We start from the raw sequence: 16,484 nt of genomic DNA, 5'->3' as shown, positions 1-16,484 counted from the left end.
TTTTTTCAAATACACCGTTAATTGATAATAAAAATATCCTTCTAAATGTTTTTTTATATATTTCAATTAACTTATCAGCTACTTTTATTAAATGTTATTTTTATCAGCTAAATTTTCATATAACGACTAACTACTTTTCAGTTAACAGTTAGTTTTTCAACTAATACATCAAACATAACCTTAGTTATTTACTTGTTTATCTTTAAAGAACTTAATAACAAAGAAGTCACTAAGGTTGTGTTTAGTATACTAGAACTAACCCATAAAAGAAATCAATTTTCAAGTCTTTTTAACTAGTCATGTCTCACACACAACAGAAAGTAACTTATAGGTAGCTTATAAGCTATATTTTTAAAAAGCTACTTAGAATATATTTTAATAAGATTAAAAAAATCAAATATATACTTAATTAATTAAAAAAACCAAATGTCTTTTTATGTCATCTTAAATTTTTCGGTTAGCTTATCAACTAGTTTTTACAAAACACTATTTTTATCAATTAGATTATTATAATCTAGCAGCTACTATACCATATAGTCTAAAGCTTCTTAATTTTTTTTCATTTCGAAATTTTCATGACAGTTAAAAATATTTGTGAGCATATCATCACACTAGAGAAATTTGATTTTCTTGATTAAGTCATGATTTAATTGTAGGAACGTTTTTTAGTATGATTTTCGTGAATAAGTTTTTTTATTCTTATTTTTTGGGTCAATATATGAAAGATCATTTGAGAACCTATAGTTTCCAGAAAATTCGAGAATTAAAAGTGGAACGTTAGATCAAAATTTTTAATGGTGTAGATGAAAGATGACAAATTTCTAATTATCAACAATTTTAACGGCATTTGAAACGTCCCAAAAATAATAATATAAAATTTTCATTTTTGAATAAATAATTTGTAACCAATGACTTCCAACCTAGCTGGGAAGAGGTATCGGGTTTAATATCGACGTGGGGTTAGAGGTCGGGAGTTCAATCCCTGCAAAACCTAATTTGGGTGCCTCTTAAACTTGTGCCACATGTGGGAAAATTTTCCCTGGAAACTCCTATGGGGGCTGGGTTTTCAGTACAACAATACTTATATATTTTTGGTCTTAGGGTTTAAGACTACAATTTACCTTAAATAAAATATTGGGTTTTCTGGAAAACACACATTATCATTTTACAAGGAAAATATACAAAAGAAATACTTACATCTACAGTTCATACTTAAGAAAACATTGGATTTTCTGGAAAAATACATCATCATTTTACATGGAAAATATACACAGGAAATACAAACATCTACATTTCATACTCAAGAAAATGTAACGACCTAATTTTCACGACTAAAAATTTTCTTTTAAAACATTACTAAACCACATTTATAAAAAACTGTATCATAAGTCATAACATAATTTCATAGTAGTAATTTCGAACATAACTTATTATCAGAGTAAAACATCCCAGGCTAACTGACTATAGTGTGTGCACTGCAACCTCTCCGAGCTCCTCCTTTGAAAACTGAGTACCAGAAACCAAAAACTGAAACCGTAAGCACGAAGCTTAGTGAGCTCCCCCAAACTACCACATACCATACAATATATAAAGCACATATTGGGCATTGCCCATTGCATCGGACCGAAGTCCGGAAACTGCATCGGACCAGAGTCCGGAATTGACCAGGGCCTTGCCCTCTGCATCAGACCGAAGTCCAGAAACTGCATCGGACCGAAGTCCGGAACTGACTGGGACCTTGTCCCCTGCATCAGACCGAAGTTCAGAACTAACTGCATCGGACCGAACTCCGGAACTGTCTGGGACCTTGTCCCCTGCATCGGACCGATGTCCGGAACTAACTGCATCAGACCGAAGTCCGGAACTGTCTGGGACCTTGTCCCCTGCATCGAACCGAGGTCCGGAACTGACTGAACATAGCATAGCATAAACACATATCAACTAGCATAAAAACATATACTACATACTGCATCAGACTGAAATCCGGAAAACATAACACATAGGCATGCTTGAATCACAAAGACAGCAAGCACCCTGAAATACTGCATCGGACCGAAGTCCGAAACTGACTGCTAACTAAACGGGCCGGCATTATGGTCGTTGACCCGTTCCTACTGGAAGGAAACTCACCTGCACTGCTGGAGTTTTTGCTGATACTCTTCTGACTGCTATCAGACACTCTCGAACTGCTGCTCCAAAAAATCCCCGTTCTACTAATACCAAATATAACACTTAGTCTAACTGTTCTCCGAAAGTCAACTAAGTCCACTCTGGTCAAAGTCAAAGTCTTGGTCAAAGTCAACCTTCCAGGTCAACCCTACTCGTCGAGTCTGCCTACTGACTCGCCGAGTTCATACGCTCAGAATCCTTTCATTCGTGACTCGACTCGGCGAGTCAACCCATGACTCGCCGAGTCTACCGATTTCTGAGTCCTGACCTGACCAACTCACTGAGTCCCCACTCAACTCACTGATCCGAGTCTTAACTTGAAGGGTTTGTGGTTTCGCGACTTGACTCGCCGAGTCCAAGGCAATCTTCAACAGACTCGTCGAGTTGTTCATCCAACTCATCAAGTTCATCTCCATCTTCATACTACTCGTCGAGTCCACTTGAAGGACTCGCCGAGTCTATTCAGTCCTTCATATATTCAGAGGCTTTTGAGTCATGCATGGACTCCAAACTGTAGATCTACTCTTCTAAAGCCTATTCTTTACGTAAAGTGGCAAACTTTACGTGTAGCTAAGGAGATGTAGGCTCAAAACACTATAAACTAGGGTTTAAGACAAAGGGGCTTAACAATCAACCCATAGACTGATGCTTTACGATTCTCTAGGCCAAGATACACTTAGATCTGAAGTAGCAACTTTAGATCTGGGCTTCTAACTCGAAATGGTTCTTAAACTTGCCCTAAAAGCCCCAAATCTCATGATAAAGGTTGATCTATATGCAAAAGAGTGAAGGTAGCGACTCATTACCTTCAAATGCTCTGGAAAATCCCACAAATTTTGGATCTACTGCCAATCCTTGAATCCCCAATGGTTGCCTTCTTCCTTCTTCCTTCAAATCACCCAAAATGGCAAGAAATCTTGAATGAGAACCAATGGAGGCTTAGGGTTTTGGGTTATGGACTATAGGGGCCGCAACTGAGCCCTAGGGAAGAGAATAAGATGCTTAAATAAGGTACCAAGTGTCGGAATTAGGGTTTCCCAACCCAGACCAGACTCGCCGAGTCCACTTGCCGACTCGCCGAGTCGGTCACTTACTTTACACCCGGATCCCGCTCCGACTCGCCGAGTTCATCCCTGGACTCGACGAGTCAACCCTCTTTAACTTAGGTTTTTTCCTTTCCTTTCTTGACCTTTCTGATTTCGGGTGTTACAACTCTCCCCCACTTAAACTAAACTTCGTCCTCGAAGTTCTCTATGGTCAACTGACCTGCCATCCGCCTCAACACCCTGCCTAGTGACTTTAACCCTTTTTTCATCACTCCAGCCACTCACAGTGCTGGTCACTACTGTTGGTACATACTGAATTCTTCTTTTTTCCATAATTTCCTTAACGTTACTTCCTCCGACTGAAAATTCTGTTGCCCCTCATCCGCCTACCGGATGCACTAAGACCACCCTGGTCCAACTAATCTATCGATATCTGAGTTACTAGACTCCCACCGGTCCCTACACCCCATCACAACCTACTAGTTGCTTCCAGCGACTTCTGAAGATACTTCGATTATCTATAACTGTTCTATCCACTCTACCGCTCATACTGAAACGATGCTGCTGGAACCAGCCTGCTTATCTCCCATCTGATTACTCAACTCCTACTAACTCGAGCCTTCCATCCTGAAAGAAAAGCTACCTGCCTAGCTATCCTTACAGATCACTTATACTTGGCAGAAGGCTCAACTGATCCTGCTGAGAGGGACTTGACATTTCCAAATCAACCAACTATACCGTCAACACTTGCATTCCAATACACATACTAATACTGACCATCACACTGCAACTATCTGAAACACTGAACTGCCTGCAACAATGAACTGCCTGAAACACTGAACTGACTGAAACACTGAACTGCCTGAAACACTGAACTGCCTAAACACTAAACTGACTGAAACACTGAATTGCCTGAAACACTGAACTGCCTGAAACACTGAACTGACTGAAACACTGAACTGCCTGAAACAATGAACTGCCATATGGCTGCTTCCCAAATATCTCGAGACCTTCCTTGTCTCCAATCATTCGTCGGTTATCTGCAACACCGAGTTCCAACTCAACTGTGGAGTCCAAGGACTCCTTACTTAGTCACTCCCACGAATTCTGAACGAAATCATTCTCTAGAACTAGTTTCCACTAGTTCTCCTGTCACTGCGGCCATAACAACCTTCCCGATCCAACCGATCGGGTCCATACGTCGAACCCTAAAATCATCAGATCCAAGACTAAAAATGATGGCTCCCAGACTAGTGGTAGCCCTTAACATATGCGAACCCAAGCGGTCCACTGCTTCCCTGATCTCATAACTGAGGTGACGATCTATATGCAAAATCGCCAACTTAACCATAACTGAACCATTTAGGAAATCCAAAATCTAACCCGTGGATTCCCATATCCTCACTGGTGGGTACTACTGCTTTCCCCGCATCCAACAACGCGCTCATGCTGCCTACCAATCTGATAAAGGCCACGACGACACCCGCAGACTTACAACTCTCTAATACTATCTGGCTGCTAGTGAATGCTACGGCTACCCCCGTAGACTTACAACACTCCACTACTATCTAACTGCTAGTGAATGCTATAGCTACCCCCCGCAGACTTACAACACTCTACTACTATCTGACTGCTAGTGAATGCTACGGTTACCCCCGCAGACTTACAACACTCTACTACTATCTTACTGCTAATGAATGCTACGGCTACCCCCGTAGACTTACAACACTCCTACTACTATCTGACTGCTAGTGAGTGTTATGGCTACCCCCACAGACTTACAACAGTACTACTATCTGACTGCTAATGAATGTTACGGCTACCCCCATAGACTTACAACACTACTACTACTATCTGACTGCTACGGCTACCCCCATAGACTTACAACACTACTACTACTATCTGACTGCTAGTGAATGCTACGGCTACCCACGCAGACTTACAACACTACTACTATCTGAATGCTTTACTAACCTACTATTCCGAGGACATCTTAGCTATCCCTAGTCCTGCTAGCGATCCCTCATTCTGATTTCTCAAAACCAGCCCTCAGTCATCGGATACTACATCAACCTCGACATCTTATATTCTTGATATACTTCGCGTTTCGTCGAGGAAGTCTTCGGCTTGGTTCCCAAACCAACCGTCTACTAATCCGGATACATGAAACTATTGTTGGAAAGTTTCCAAACTCCCAAATCCTGAATCTACACAACCCTGCATGCTGTCTCTGCCACTGGCTACTAACACGGAAGCATCTCTTGCTAACCGTTCTCAAGATCCTCATTCAGACTCACTAGAGTCCTACAGGTGATCCTCCAATCCTGGATTCCCAACCAGCTACTAACCATCTTGATTTCATGAACTAACTGTTGGGAAGTTCCTCAAACCCCCAATCATGAACTCCTCAATACATCCATCGTTGTGCTACTATCTTTTCTTCTCAGAGGCCGCGTACTCATTCTGGGTCTACGTGCTCTTATCCTTGTATACCCAGAGGGTTCTCCCCCACTTGGAACCGGCTAACTCCTCACTGCTCACTGGTCGAAAGGATTCCCCAACCTTCCTTCCATGAAAAGGGGCAATCCGCTGCCCGCCTACGTTTACCTCTGTTGGCGCTCCAACTAACCCTTACCAGGTTTGAACCATTCCTGCTTAACTAACCGAGCACTCTTCAATCCTTCACTGTATCTACTTAGTGACTGCATCCCGAGAACTTGCGTTTAGGGTGAACATTTCTAACCCACTTCCTTACCGACTGCTAGCTACTCCACTAAAAGCTATGGATTGTCACTACTGAGAATATAACTGATCATTACCCGACTAACACCTTCTGCAAGTAGTGATGCACTACTGAATCTTACACATACATGTTACAGTCACCGTATCTAAAGTAACCTGATCTAGAGGGAATGACCTCCAATTCACCATTCTAATCCCAAGGTATGCAAATGGCATATAACTTAACCATAGGCAGGTAATATAATACCCCAACACATATGTTTATTGATATCAATGCAGCAACATAACAATAATATCATGAATAATAATTGACAGGAAGGTAAAAGATACGTACCCCCAACATCCAGTGCTGCCCGAATCCTTGTTGAAATCATCCGGAATACTCTGTTCCGAGCCGTGGGCGCCATTTCCTGGCCCCGGCAACTGCTGGTGGTACTCGAAGTCATAGGAGCAGGAGCTATCGCCTGCTCTGCTGTATACAAACTCGGACAGTGGGCCTTCTTGTGGCCCCTCCGACTACAATGGAAACATATCGGGTCAAGTTCCTGGGCGATGGTAACAGTACAATCTCTACTAAAATGGCCAATCCGGCCGCACTTGAAACATCCAGAAACGCCACCACTTCTACGTCTGCACGCGCCCTTGTGCGTCCTACCACACTTCCCGCATCGACTGCGACTCTGATAGTCCCTCATCCTCAAATCCGACCCCTTGGGCCTCTTGCCCGAACCTGTGGCTACCTGAGTCTCATCCGTTTTCCTCTTCCCTTCCGACTCCCTGCCCGTCTCTCGCTCCTGCGTTACCTTGTCGACCCCATCTGTCGTCTGAACAACAGCTGTCTGATCCTGGAGTTTCGCGATCCACCTATCAGTGATCCTCCCGACCATGTCGGGCAGATCCTCGCAAATGGCTCGCGAGACCTCCTCAACTATCTAATCATGCAGAGGTCTCTCTTGGAGACAGGGTGCCCCACTCACTCTTGTCCCCCGATGGCAAGAACTAGAAATGGGATCTCCCTCCCTGATAGATCCCTGATCTCCATAAGCATCGGGCTCTAGCCGAGCCCCAATCTGTCCTGAAACTATCTCGGCCCTAAAGGCCTCAAGATGACTGTCCATAAGCTCCACAATGGCCTCTCTAACCGAGCCGAAAATCACTGGAGTCTGATCAATGATGTTGCGCATAATCTCTGCGGAAATGAAATCCCTCATCTGATCATCAAGCTGCCCGGCTCTAGAGTCCGAGCCAGACCCATCCCCGGTACCTGAACCGCTAACTGGTAACTCGCGCAACGTCACCATGCTGAAAATATAACACTTCCTGATCAATGTACACACCGCTGCTGAGGGATCTCTCACACACTCTACAAGTTCCCTGGTCTTGTCTCGGCCCCTCTTTACTCGAGTACGGATCCTCTACTTTCAGTAGTATGGGCCCATACTACCTTCCACATCTATCTGTACTTTCCTCAAGCGTTACCTCAACTCCACCAATTCACTCTCTTGCTACTGATCTCTGCTACTACCTTCCTAGGCTTGCCCTAGGGAACCTCTGACTCCACCCAAACCAGTCCTCAGCTTCTGAAGGCCTCCTTGTAATTCCAATTAGCCACCACCTGAATACCATCACATGCAATGAGGCTCGGATAATCCTTTTAGTAAAAGACTCGTCCCTACAACGGTTAGACTTAGACGAGAGCTGGGTAGTAGGGCCAAATCCAGCACTCTGAGATTATTCAACCCTGATCACATGTGATGTGACGTATTCACCTAATGGCTAACTCCCATCACTTAGAGTCCCACAAATCACAAAGCAAGCAACATTCGGATAAAGCAAACATACCCATGCAAAACTATTCTCATAACAAGAAAGTGTACTAGCATACAATGCTAAGCTCATACTATCAGGCATAACCTACATAGGCTATCCTACCACTGTCTACTCAATACTAGCATGCAATTCTTATCAAGCTAAAACACATAAAGCAGGTACATAAAGGCATCCTCCTAGATCCTTAGTCCTATACTAGCATGCTGTTCTACTGAAACTGAAACTGAACTGATCTGAAACTGAAACTGATAACATAAACTTGTGTGGGTAATTTGGGAGTACATACTTGAGCTCGGCTGATTGCATGCACTACACCCTTTTTCTCTTTTCAAAGTTCTCTTCCTTCAAAAAAAATTCTTTTCTCTTTTTCTAAAATTCTTTCCTTTTCTCAAAAAAAAAAATCTTTTACCGTTTCCTTAGTTTGAGTTCAGACACACCCGAAGTGTATCCGAATCCCTCAAACCAAGGCTCTGATACCAACTTGTAACGAACCAATTTTCACGTCTAAAAATTTTCTTTTAAGACACTACTAAACCATATTTATAAAAAAAATGTATCATAAGTCATAATATAATTTCATAGTATTAATTTCGAACATAACTTATTATCAGAGTAAAACATCCCAGGCTAACTGACTATGGTGTGTGCACTGCAACCTCTCCGAGCTCCTCCTTTGAAAACTGAGTACCTGAAACCGTAAGCACGAAGCTTAGTGAGCTCCTCCAAACTACCACCTACCATACAATATATAAAGCACATACTGGGCCTTGCCCACTGCATCGGACCGAAGTCCGGAAACTGCATCGAACCGGAGTCCGGAACTGACTAGGGCCTTGCCCTCTGCATCGGACTGAAGTCCGGAAACTGCATCGGACCGAAGTCCGGAACTGACTTGGACCTTTTCCCCTGCATCAGATCGAAGTTCAGAACTAACTGCATCGGACCAAAGTCCGGAACTGTCTGGGACCTTGTCCCCTGCATCGGACCGAAGTCCGGAACTAACTGCATTGGACCAAAGTCCGGAACTGTCTAGGACCTTGTCCCCTGCATCGGACCGAGGTCCGGAACTGACTGAACATAGCATAGCATAAACACATATCAACTAGCATAAACACATATACTGCATACTGCATCGGACTGAAATCCAGAAAACATAACACATAGACTTGCTTGAATCACAAAGACATCAAGCACCCTGAACTATTGCATCGAACCGAAGTCCGGAACTGACTGCTAACTAAACGGGTCGGCATTGTGGTCGTAGACCCGTTCCTACTGGAAGGAAACTCACCTGTACTGCTGGAGTTTTTGCTGATACTCTTCTGACTGCTATCAGACACTCTCGAACTGCTGCTCCAAAAACTCCCCGATCTACTAATACCAAATATAACACTTAGTCTAACTGTCCTCTGAAAGTCAACTAAGTCCACTCTGGTCAAAGTCAAAGTCCTGGTCAAAGTCAACCTTCCAGGTCAACCCTACTCATCGAGTCTGCCTACTGACTTGCCGAGTTCATACGCTCAGAATCCTTTCATTCGCAACTCGACTCGCCGAGTCAGCCCCTGACTCGCCGAGTCTACCGATTTCCGAGTCCTGACCTGACCAACTCACTGAGTCCCCACTCAACTCACTGATCCAAGTCTTAACTCGAAGGGTTTGGGGTTTCGCGACTTGACTCGCCGAGTCCAAGGCAATCTTCAATAGACTCGCCGAGTTGTTCATCCAACTCGTCGAGTTCATCTCCATTTTCATACTACTCGTCGAGTCCACTCGAAGGACTCGCCGAGTCTATTCGGTCCTTCATATATTCAGAGGCTTTTGAGTCATGCATGGACTCCAAACTGTAGATCCACTCTTCTAAAGCCTATTCCTTATGTAAAGTGGCAAACTTTACGTGTAGCTAAGGAGATCTAGGCTCAAAACACTATAAACTAGGCTTTAAGACAAAGGGGCTTAACAATCTACCCATACACTGATGCTTTACGATTCTCTAGGCCATGATACACTTAGATCTGAAGTAGCAACTTCAGATTTGGGCTTCTAACTCGAAATGGTTCTTAAACTTGCCCTAAAAGCCCCAAATCTCATGATAAAGGTTGATCTATATGCAAAAGAGTGAAGGTAGCGACTCATTACCTTCAAATGCTCTGGAAAATCCCACAAACTCTATATCTACTGCCAATCCGTGAATCCCCAATGTTTGCCTTCTTCCTTCTTTCTTCAAATCACCCAAAATGGCAAGAAATCTTGAATGAGCAACAATGGAGGCTTAGGGTTTCGGGTTCTGGACTATAGGGGCCGCAACTGAGCCCTAGGGAAGAGAATAAGATGCTTAAATAGGGTACCAAGTGCCGGAATTAGGGTTTCCCAACCCAGACCAAACTCGCCGAGTCCACTTGCCGACTCGCCAAGTCGGTCACTTACTTTACACCCGGATCCCGCTCCGACTCGCCGAGTTCCGCCCTGGACTCGACGAGTCAACCCTCTTTAACTTAGGGTTTTTCCTTTCCTTTCTTGACCATTCTGATTTCGGGTGTTACAGAAAACATTGGATTTTTCTGGAAACATACATTATCATTTTACAAGGAAAAGATACAAAGGAAATACATACATTTATAGTTCAAAATTTTCAAGAAATATACAAAATCGTTTTACACGAAAACATTACAAATCCTTCTCACATAAAATGCTTATGAAATCACCAAATTAATTGTTGACACTTTTCAAAATCACTTGTATTCTCAGGAAACTAGTGGACAAGTATTCAACCCTTCTTGAGGACCGGCGTCGTCGTTTCATGTTTTCTACTTTCCAGTTATTTATATTCAACTTTTGAACAAACAGAGATTTGTAAACAATGTAAAACTTGAAATCTCAATGTATGAATGTTTGTGTTGCTATGTTTCATTTATATTCAATTATTATGATACTGTACAAGAAGTCACTCCATCCGCCCCAGACATTTCTGCTGTTCTAGTTTGTAGGAGTGAATGTTTGTTTTCCTGTATTATATGCCTACTTGATCCTAATTGTTTATATGTCAACATGTTGTGTTGGTTTGGGTTGAGGCGATCCGGCTTTGTGCTGTAGGCGAAGATACCCGGTGCAGGCCGCCTATAAGTCATAGGCATGAAGGCTTGGGAAGAGCGGTTTGGTTGAGAGGGTAGGCCAACAGATCATGGTATTCTATCCCGGATAGACTGGAGGCCTACGAGGCGGTCCAGGCCGAAGGCCCGAAGAGTGGTCGTTATGTACGCTTGTCTGATTATTCGAATGCAGTATTTTGGGGGAGACTCACTAAGCTTTGCGCTTACCCAGTTGTTTATTGTTTCAGCTATCATCGGTGGCCATGGGAAGACGAAGGCAGGACTGTGCACACTCATCATCAGTATTGAGGATTTTATGTTTTCTATGATACTCTAAATTTTAATAAATGTAATTTGGAATAAACGGTTTTTCTTAATAATGGATTTATACATTAGGAAGTTTTACCTTAATAAAAGTGGAAAATTCTGGTTGTGAAAAATGGGACGTTACAGAAGTTTCACGACTTTTCCACTTTTGGTCCCTCAACTTTTTACGACATTAGTTTGTGGAGTTGACACCTTTGGTCCCCCAGCTTCAATATTCTCTACTGTTAGCCACAAAGATTTCTAGAGCTTGCCACTTTTGGTCCCTGTCATTTACCAAATATGACACCTATAGTTTTTACCACATTAGTTTGTGGAGTTAGCACTTTTGGTCCCCCCCACACCTACAAATTTTAGTTTCTAGGTTATATGCAGTCATGTAGGATAACTTGAGATCTCTTGATCTAGGCTTTCCTGCCTATTCCTCGTTTGGTTGTGGCTCTAGAGTGAGATCACCTATTCGACTGTCTATCTTACCTTTGAGTATATATGGCTATTCATTTAACAATGGTCTATTACTATGGTCTATTACTGGTGATATAGAGTACGGTGTGAGGCCCGACATGAAGTAGTGAGTTGTTAGTCCAGTAGACTAGTGTAGGTGTTTCATGTGTTTTGTTTTTATTTTTCGATTATTTTTAAGTGCTACTGAGCTACTGATAGCTCCAGGTCATGCTGGTAACCTATTGGGACTGCTGATAGTCCCCACGGTTGCTGGTAACCCACAGGGTGTGCTATTAGCCCACTGGGACTGCTGATAGAACCTATGGTTGCCGATAAACCACAGAACATGCTGTTAGTCCATAGGGACTGATGATAGTCCCCAGGGTCGTGGATTAAATGTTTTTCAGGTAACGTTGGTGATCGTGGGGACGCGAAGGCATGATTGTACACATACATCAATATCAGTGGGGATTACACATTATTCATATTACTTTGATTTTTTAAACAACTGTATTTTGGAACAAATGTGATTTCATGACTTGGATTTTATGTGAATGATTGTTTTTACCTTTTCTAAAAATTAAAAAATTTCTCATAAAATGGGATGTTGCATTTTGTAAATATGATCTTAGGGGTAATATTGGTATGAAAAGAATATATCCTAAATATCAAACTCCAAAAAATCAAAATATTTCCCCAAATTAACACACCAGGTATCTCTCGTATCAAACACACACATACACACACATTCTCATAACTTCTTTCTTGCCAATTTAAATCCTTCTTCCAAATCGATACGTTGGATCAATCGTCTCCGATACCATTTTCTTTCCTCCATCGTTCTTCCAAATCGATACATGGAACCATTTCTCACTCCAACATCAAATCATTTAATCATGGTGTTTTAATGTTGTTGTCAAAGCATGTTGGATTCGTAACATCCTTTGTGAGTTACATTACGTGCTCACATATGCCACTATTGTCTACTATGATAATGTAAGTGTTGTTTATCTCTCGACCAATCTCATTCAACATAAGTGCACCAAACATATTGAGATCGATTTACATTTTTTTATGATAAAGTTGTAATGGGTCATGTAAGTGTCCTTCATGTACCATATTCATTGCAATACACTGACATCTTGACTAAAATCCTTCCATCATCCTTGTTCCTCTACTTCAGCTCTAACTCTAACATTCAAAGTTGAACCCCATTCAAAATAATGGGGATATTAGTGTACATATATTTTATATATTGAGAATATATTTAATTAGTTTGTAACCCTTGGTATAAACGACCTAACTCTAGTTGGTGTAATTTAGAAAAACTAAGACTATTTAATATTAGGGGTATTTTAGGAAAGTTATGATAACGTTCTTGAAGGAAGGATTAATTACATAATAATTCCTTATTTTTATGGAAGCGATTATTTTACTCACTCAATACTCATTTTCTTATAAAAAAAATAATGACAATAACTTAGAAGATTACTAAGTCAGATACCATAGTCAAGGTCAATAGTTGGATTTAAGTATATTGTAGGTATTGAAGTTATAAGTTGTACTATATAGATGAATGAGTTCATCTGGTATTATAATACATTTTCATACTTACACATAGAGTAGATACTTAGGTTTAAATAAACATCTAAAAGTGACTTTGAGAGGGAACTTGGGTAACACCAAGTTGTTGGCCTTATCTAAGTATGACTCTCACACAAAGTTTATTAACATTAAATATGTACTAGACTTAGTCGGTTTAATTGATTTGATATAATGAAATGATACAATAAGACATTTAAAAAGAAGTCATGATTATTAAGTGAATATATTAATATATGTTGGTTAGCAATCACAATTCATTTAATCTATATTTAGTGTTCAAATTTGCACTTTTTGCACTTCGGTGAATACTGAAGTATTGAAAATCTTCACAGTCAAACATACTTTAAGGAAGAAATGAATGAATTAAGATTAATTTTGGAAGCTATAATGTGGGATGCTTTTACCCATATGTCCTCAAAATGGAGATGCATCATACTTGACCTTAGTCTGTTATACGTTGACATGTTCTAATGTTGTTTGTAACTGACAACATACATGGTATCCTCAGATCAGACATGGTGAAGATTAAGTGTTTATGTAGTCTAACAATAATTTCTCCTTCTTACCATTTATATAAGAGATATCCTTGGGCTCTCACAGACTGAGTACTAACTATAAATGTATAGTTATACTTAAATCGGATTCATAATCTCTCAATCATGTTGTCTGCTTTGAGTCACCATGAATCTATATAAAGAAAGGATATTATCGAACGTGAGAGCTAGACGAGAATTCCATGTCTCACGATTCATACATATATGAAGAACAAAAGGACACTTGATCACTTATCTGAGGATAAATCGAACGTAAGGGTTGAGATGATGATAATACATGTCTTGGAGACATACCCTGTGTAAATTATTTTTTGAACTAAGAGGTGTTGTGACGTGTGCAAATGAGAATTTATTGGAAATATGCCGATCGTCACAAAATAGAAAAATCATTAGGTAATTAATTTTTTATTTACTAAGGTATCAATAAACAATTAGAAATAATTAATTAATTTGTTGTTTATTAAATGTATTAATAAATAACAAGAAATTAATTAGTGGGATTCAATAATTGTGCTAAAAGAATTAAATTACTTATCTAAGTGTAATGAATGAATATTCTAGAAGATAATTATAAAGGATTAAATTATTAATGTAATTGGAAAATTATTTTGTAATGTCCCAAACGTGAGACCCAAAAAATTTATTTTTTAAAATTAATAAAATGGAAATTCAAAACATTGTCATACATCCAAGATGGATCAAAGTGTATCACTACATCATAGATTATCATAGTAAATCACAAAATGCAGAATGCGGTGGTGTATGCCCTGCAATCATCCCTGACTCTTCCCTTTTGAACTAGAAGTACTTGAAACATAAACTAAAAACCGTAAGCATAAAGCTTAGTAAGTTCCCCAAAATACCACATACCATACATAATAAACACATACTGGGTCCCCGCCTTTCATCGGGCCCCGCCGGGTATCAAGTCCCACCTAGCCTCGGGCCCCACCCGACATCAAACCCCGCTCGGTTTACGGATCTGTCAATCATTAGGCCCCGCCCGATACACATATAAACATATAAATATATAATCCTACTAACACATGCGATAATCACAAAGATAATAGCATACATTATTGTCATTGGGCCTAACTCGGCATCGAGCCCTGCTCGGTAAACATACCAATGCATACTCATGTCAAAGTCACGCAAACATCTAACATCCTAACATAATAAACCATGGGCCAATATTGGTGCCTTAAACCCGCTAAACACACTGAGGAAATTCACCTCAAGCTGCAGAGTCTCATAGTTAAATCTCTGGGTGCTGGTCCGAAAATCCCTGCACTATAATCATAAAATAACATCCAATTAATAATTGGATCCCGACTCATAACTAAGAGTCTAAACTAGGGTAAAAGAGCATTTTACCCTTTACATAACTTGGCCCAAGGCCAAGGCTCAAACCAACCACTCAAAAAAAGTCCAATTCCAAAAATGGTCACCCTGGCCTAGTTATGGCCCAATCTTCCAAATTGGGCCAAAATCTCTTCTTGGGCCTTCAACCAAAAGAACCCAACATAATGACATCAGCCTAAAAATAGAAATCTAATGGCCCAACAAGACCCTAAACTCCTAATGTCCAAACATGGGCCCCAATATAGCCCAAAATCCGAAGTCCACCTGCTGAGTACACGAGGCGTACTTAGCTTGTACGATTATCATACATCCTTTGGGCTAGTATGTGTAGTGTACTAATTTGGTACTCACATCGTACTCCCCAGTTGACCACCCCACTTAATTAAGCACTTAATCCGTTAATCATTCAAACCAAACTCTCATATCTGATTCTATAAGACTACTAATCATGTAAAGTTGGCAACTTCACACACATGCATGGCTTAATGGGGCATAAGAGCTCAAAAAAAGCTTAACAAAGATCTTAACACATGCATGGTCCAAGATATACCATAAAGCTTGCATTTTTATGAATAAGAGGACTAAAAGAAGCCTAGATCTAACACTAAAGCTTCAGGAGTGAGTCAAGAAGTTAATCAATCACTCGAAGGACTCAAAAAGCATAAAATAACAACATAACTAGGTCTAGCATCATGGATCAACAAGATCTGATCTTTTTACCTCAAAAATCTTGCAGATAATGAGCTATCCCTAGATCTACAAGCTCAAGACACTACTCCAAAAGGTCTTCTTCTTCTTCTCCTTCACAAACCACCAACAAACACTCTTTAAGGCTCAAAACATACAAAAACACACTAGGGTTTCGACATCTGGACAAAGGAAGGTGGAGGTTGGGTAAACATGACCAAATGAGGCTATCAAAAGGTTTAAATATGGTGAAAACCCTAAACATTAGGGTTTCATTAAATTCCACGTATGCCCAACATACGTGGATGGGATCCGCGATCAACTTCGGGCTACTACGCTAAGTGTCCCACATAGTACGCCCCATGTACTAGCTTAAGGACTAAATTGAAAATTTTTTGATTAAGAAGGGTTAAATGCGAAACTTACCAATTTCAAGCCTTACATATTTACCAAAGGACCTTTGGCCTAGCGGTATGGAGTGACTCTCTCATTTAAGTGGTCATGGGTTCAAGTCTCGCATAAGACATAGATGGTGATTGTTATGAGTAGATTAGTTTACCGTTTAAAAAAATAATAAATAAAAAATTTAGAAAATTATTTATTTAAATTAGGAAATGTTTTGAATTATGGATAAA

This window comes from Lactuca serriola, chromosome 2 (assembly GCF_051521515.1).
Source record: "Lactuca serriola cultivar US96UC23 chromosome 2, Lser_US96UC23_V15, whole genome shotgun sequence".
In the NCBI taxonomy this organism is placed as follows: domain Eukaryota; kingdom Viridiplantae; phylum Streptophyta; class Magnoliopsida; order Asterales; family Asteraceae; genus Lactuca; species Lactuca serriola.
Note: the sequence above shows the minus strand (reverse complement) of the source record.